This window comes from Onychostruthus taczanowskii, unplaced genomic scaffold (assembly GCF_017590055.1).
Source record: "Onychostruthus taczanowskii isolate IOZ18803 unplaced genomic scaffold, ASM1759005v1 scaffold38, whole genome shotgun sequence".
Classification (NCBI taxonomy): domain Eukaryota; kingdom Metazoa; phylum Chordata; class Aves; order Passeriformes; family Passeridae; genus Onychostruthus; species Onychostruthus taczanowskii.
Genome location: NW_024501237.1, coordinates 1,747,888 through 1,753,991, shown reverse-complemented (window position 1 = coordinate 1,753,991; position 6,104 = coordinate 1,747,888). Strand labels below are relative to the sequence as shown.

Here is a 6,104-nt window from a genome sequence, read left to right as displayed (position 1 = left end):
TGAATTCTTTAGAAAGACATGCTGGTGAATCCCTCTTGTTCTCTGAGTACTGCCCAGGGGACTGAAGGAGGCCAGGAGCTGAAAATGCTCTTTAGCCATAGGTTTCTGCTGCATTTTTATTGTTGTCTAATCAGTGTTTCCTTGGAGAGACAGGATGAGCTGATGAGGCACCTGTAAAAATTAATATCAGGGCAACTTTTTCTTCCAGGTCTGAGTAGCAAGGTGAAAGCCTGGTTCCTTTGAAAGGATTGCCAAATTCACATTGACTGGAGGCAGTCAGTGTAGCACAAGCAGGTTTTATTGCACTGCTTGCAGCTACAGCATTATAGCAATTGGCAAAAGAGACACCACAGGTACTACTGACTTTGGCTGCTGCAGTAGGAAGTGCATGGTTTAATAAAATGAATGCCTAAATGCAAGGAAAGATAACCAGTGTAATCATCCTGTGCAGGAGTCCTTGATGTTATCCCTATAAGTGTGTGTCATGGCCAGAGTTTTGGCGGAGCTCATCCGGTGGGCAGTGGAGCCTGCAGGAGGTCAGACCCTTGCTGGCCCCTCAGCTGATGGTCCCAAGCATGAGGTGCAGGGCGCAGAGCTGGATGTGTCCCTCAGTGGGTGTTGGTCCCTCCTCCCTTTGCCCAGGATTGTCATCCTTCTGATTTATGGTGCCCACCTTTGGTTTCAGCATCAGCATTGCTCGTGTCTGCTGTCTTAATTTCTCATGCCTGACAACCTTCACGGGTGAGCTGGCTTTCCACTCCTTGATCCAGAACACTTCTCAGTTTATTGCTCACACAACAGAGTCTTTTAATTGAATTTATATTTGTTTGGATAGCACTTGTCAGTGTGGCATGAATCTTCATCAGGTTCAATTGTCTTTCACCGAGCTCCTATGTAATACCCACAGTAAGTGCTCCAAAACTGGAATGCTTCTTCCCCCTTGAGGGGGAAGGAAGCTGCTTTGGAGCATGGCTGTCTTTTTCCACTGCCCATCCAGTGCATTGCACTATCAAGCTCTTGTCCCATACTGGAGACCTTTAATAACGTTGTGATGCTTGGTTTTGTTTTTTGTTTGTTTGGTTTCTTTTTTTTTTTTAATTTGGGTTGAATATTTATTTAAGGTAATTTTAACTGCACTTATTTTTAATACTGGTTAAGAAGTACAGTATTTTTAATACTGGTGAAGAGATATGCCAAACCATCATGCTAGACACCCTGAGAGGAACAGGTTTGTATGGTCAGATGCTTCCCCTTTGCACACTGGAGGACCAAAGTCTCCTGTGGAATAAGCAGCTCCGCTTTTGCAGAGTCTGGGTTGAAAGGCCATAAGACCTTGAGAATTACTGACACAGGAAACATGGTTGCAGTACTGGAAAAAGGATAAAAGAAACAGTACCGTAGTAATTCAGTTAACAATATGTTCACAGAATGCATTCATAACTCTTCCTACTTGGGGACACAATTTGCTTGCTGTATTATGCCAGTAGAGATAACCCCTAATTCCTTTCGTATCCTGTTTTTGAATCATTTTGTTAAACAAAGGCCTTTGAGTCCTCCTTTGTTGCTGAGAACAAATGGTGAGATTTTGGGGACTGTAGCTACTTTTGTTATTCACAAATTCCAGAGCCTTTCAAAATTCTTCATCATTCACATTCTGGGCTTCACCACACAATCATTCATTATGTCAGCAGCTGCCCGGGGAGTCTCACTTCAGCTCATTCAGCCAAATAATAAGCACTGGGACAACTGCTTCTGCATTAAAATAATAATAAAATAATAAATAGAGGTTCTTGCATGTGAAGAACAATGTTACTATCTTCTGCTTTTGACACATCGCCTTGTTGGAGTCAGTGATTGGTTTTGCTCAGTGTCTGTTTTGGAATGAACCTGGCTATTCGGGAAATTATGTTTTGATGCAACCAAACACCACCTCAGTTCTGCCCAATTTTGGGTGCTTTTTAAATATGTTTTATTTCTCAGTAACCTCTTCTGTATTCCATTCATTTGACAGGAGGATTTGGGATGCTCACCTGCCATGCCTTTGCAGGTGTATTAGCATATATGTGTCTAGCTGTGGAGATAACACAGCCCAGCAAGCACAAAGTGGTTATTTGTGGTGTGAAAGCAGGATTGCAAATGAGTGACCAGCAGAGCGAATGTGTATCTTTTAGTGCAACTGCTTTGTTTTTTCAAGTGAGTGCACCCAAGAACCTAATAATAATATTAGTGTGAGGCTTCATTCTTTCTCTTTAGTTAGGATAAGGAATGTAATTTTCAGAGTGAGGCAGGATTATTCCTTCCATCTCCTGTGCAAACAGGGCGCTAGCTGGCTTCCCGTGCAGTATGCAAATATCAGCATCCCATCATGCAAGGTATCTGTGCTGCAATTGCCTGGTAGCAGACTAATTCAGGATGGCTTTATCCAGATGCCATTCTGTCCCGAAATCTGAAGTGATACACACTGCCTGTGCCGTTGCCTCATTCATCTAAGTGAAATTTGCATGCTGATTCAGCTGAGCAAAGGGAAGCTGCCTTATGGCTTTTCAGGGATATATAGCGTTCCATACATCAGACAGGCTGTGCATGATGTTGCCACCTTTTGCTGAACTCTTCCCACCTACACAGATAGTACCACATGCAGCTGAAACCCACTATTGATTGTGTGGAAGCAGTTCTGTCTGTTAGAGGAAGTAATTTGGACGTTATGGGAGATAGGTAGAAAAAAATGAACTAGTTCATTTTTATTACTTTTTTTTTTCTAAGTGAGCATGAGAACTATATGGAAGTGAACAAATGTTCCTAAAGACTGGTATTTGCCAATTGTAAAACAGGGTCTGGAAAGGTTTGGTGAAGATTTTCTCTGTAAGCATGAAAACACTGTCTGGACACAGGTTTTTTGTCCTGTCCAGCTGGCCTCACTCCTTTTCCTACATACACTGGGCAGCAAAAAATAGAAAGGGAGAAGAAAAGCATTTAAATTGTATTTGTAGCTGTTGTTCTTCTTGGTGAAGGATACAGAGCTTGCATTTCCAAATGACATAATTTGTTTTCAAATATTAGTCCAGCAACAGGAGCTCCTTGTACCCTGCTACCTCCTCTGTGCTTGGAGATGGAGATGTTGCTTTTCCAGCTTGGAGCTGAGCTTTGATCTGTGCAGTCTCCACTGTTGCTCACCTCGACTGTGCTGTGGCCACTCCATATTTATGGTTAAGCACTTTTTTGTCTACTTCCTTTTCTTCTATTTTTTCCTGTGTATTTGGAGGTTTTTGGTTTGTTTTTTTGTTTTTTTTTTTTTTTCTTTTGAGTAATGGAAAATGTCCTCAGCTGTTGCACCTTTGGTGAAGAGACTGTTTTCTCCTGAAGAGCTGGTAGCTCAAGTGAAGCCCCTCTTAGCTGGGTGTTCTGTGGCAACATGACGGACAGTTATTTACATATTACATGTTTTGTTGGCCTTTTTTTGGAGGTGGTGTTGATCTGAGCTTCCTAACCTCTTGTGCAACTCTAAACCCAAACAACAGGCCTTGTGAGCCACATTCCTAACCTGACATGTAGCAAAGTGCCTTATCCTCCCTCCTTCGGCACCCACTATGCCCTATTTGGCTCCCAGCCTTATTCCTTCTATTTCTACACCTCCCTGCTTCAATCTCTGTAGAGGATGCTCAGCCTATGCTTTCACATAGCTGAAGAATCTCAAAAGGGCATGGTTTTGGTGACTTTCAGGTGGCCCGGGCCCCAGCCTCCATGTCCAGCAGCTTCAGCCTGATTATTTGTAAAGTAGCTCTTAGTCACTCTCTGGCTGCTCCACTTCTTACTCATTTCTCTGCCCAATCTTAACTTGTAGAATGTTTATCTACTTTCTTTGTGTTCATACAGAGAGGCTGGAAATGCCCTTGTTTTCCCCCCTGATGCTTGCCAGGAGGAGAGTCAGAGAGGTGGTGTGAGTGGTGGCTCATTTTGGGTGAAGTCAGTGCTGGGCTTCACCAGTGGAAAGAGGCAAAGGGCTCTTCTAGCAGCTCTTTCAGGCAGTATTTGTGAACCTGCATAAAAAAAATCCCCTCCTATCTTCCCTAGCATACCCAAGGCACATTGTAAAGTGAGATGGGCTGCAATCTTCATGGCCAAATCTAAATGTGTCTTGAACTAGAGCTAAATATGCTCAATAAAGAAAGACGTTAAAAACAAACAAACAAAGGCAATAGATTCTGATGGGTAAAGTTCCCTTGCAGAATTTGAGTGGCTGGAAAGCTGCCTGGGAGAAAAGAACCTGAGATGCTGGGTGACAGCAGCTGAACGTGAGACAGTGTGTGCGCAGGTGGCCCAGAAGGCCATGGGCATCCTGGCCTGGGTCAGCAGCAGTGTGGCCAGCAGCACCAGGGTAGAGATTGTCTCCCTGGACTTGGCAATGGAGAGGCTGCACCTCGAGTGCTGCATCCAGCCCTGGGGCCTTCCCTACAAGAAAGACCCTGAGGTGCTGGAGTGTGTCCAGAGAAGGGCGACGATACTGGGAAAGGGTCTGGAGCATGGGTCTAATGAGGAGCAGCTGAGGGAGCTGGGAGTGTTTAGTCTGGAGGAGACCAAGGGGGATCTCATTGCTCTCTAAAATTACCTGAAAGGAGGTTGTATAAAGGTAGGGGTCTGTCTTTTCTCCCAGGTAACATGTGACAGGACAAGAGGAAATGGCCAGAGGAGGTTTAGATTGCATCAGGAAAAATTTGTTCGCTGAGAGGGTTGTGATTCATTGGAATGGGCTGCCCAGGGAAGCAGTGGCATCTACATCACTGTAAGGAGTTTAAAAACTGTGTTTATGTGGCACTGAGGGACATGGTTTAGTGGTGACTGTGGTGGTTCTAGGTTAATGATTGGACTCTGTGCATTTTAGAGAGCTTTTCCATCCTTAATGATTCTATGATTTCCCACTCTTTTTTTTCCTAGGTTACTATGAGCTTCCTAAAAAACTGAAGTGATGCCTGTCTGTGCCATAGCTTCCTAGACCTTACCCAGCACCCGGTGTAGTTTCAGAGCTCTGTCAGCAGGGCAGAGCCTTGTGTGTACACCGTCTGCAGAGTCTGCAATGCTGTGTTCCATCTCCCTTTTCAAAGTCGGGAATGCAGCCTGGATGTGAAGGGTGAGGCCTGATCCCCTTCATTTGTTTACCTCAGTTTAGCTGCTGGGGCCCTCTTTGCAAAATTAAACAGAAGTCTGAGAAGAAATATAATTACATCTTTGTGCAATAGCTACACAAGTTATGCAGAGGCTGTGAGGACAAGCATCATTTCTGCTGGCCTGCCCTCTTGGCAAGCACTTTGCTTTTTGTACATGCTTTTGGACACTTCTGTCTGGGTCAAGATGAATCACTCCCTGAATTCCCCTGACTCTATTTACTCAATCTCTGCTGACTATAAAAGGAGCCTGGTGAGTATTTAGGTTGCTGATGGCTCCATTTTAGCCACCAGCCTTTGGGCAGCTGAATCTTTTGTTTAACTCATTAGCCTGGAAACTGCTGGGAAATGATGGTCTGGATGCCGGGCACCCCTGCAGCTGTGCCACCCCAGGAGGGGGACAGGCAGGTAGGCATGGGAGCTGCAGCCTCTCCCTTCTCTCCAAGCATTTAACTGTGCCCGATGGGAAGCTCCTCCTGAAGCCTGTACCCCAAAATTTGGTTTCCCTTGGGCAAACCTACCTGTCCATCAGGGCTGTGCCTGCAGGTCAGTTAAGTAGGATTTTCCATTCACCCTGTAAGGGTCCCTGCTGTGGTGTTCTGAGCAGCTCTTGGTCCTTGAGGGGGTCTGGGGCTACAAAGATGTATTGTGTCAGACTGGCAAAGTATCAAGTTACAACAACTTTCCCATGAATTAAACTTACTGTGAGTGTGGGAGCAAATAGCTTATCTTCCAGTCTCATTGCTAGAATGGATATGCCATAAGCATTCCAGAAGTACACTCTTTAAAGATATATAAAGAAGACTGTGTAAAGGCCATATCTGTTCAGTTACAGTGTGATGCAACAGCAGTTCCAGCAAGCTGGGAGCTGCTGGAGAAATGGTTGAACATGGGGCAGGGTGGCAAGGAGCTGTTGGCAGCACATTCTCTGGGTTTCCTGCACTC

The 6,104-nt window shown here is 44.8% G+C and overlaps 1 pseudogene; it reads left to right on the top strand.

The window, feature by feature from the left end:
* Positions 1–484: 484 nt before the first annotated feature.
* LOC121339792 lies at positions 485–4,830 on the top strand (annotated as a pseudogene).
* The last annotated feature ends 1,274 nt before the right edge of the window (positions 4,831–6,104 follow it).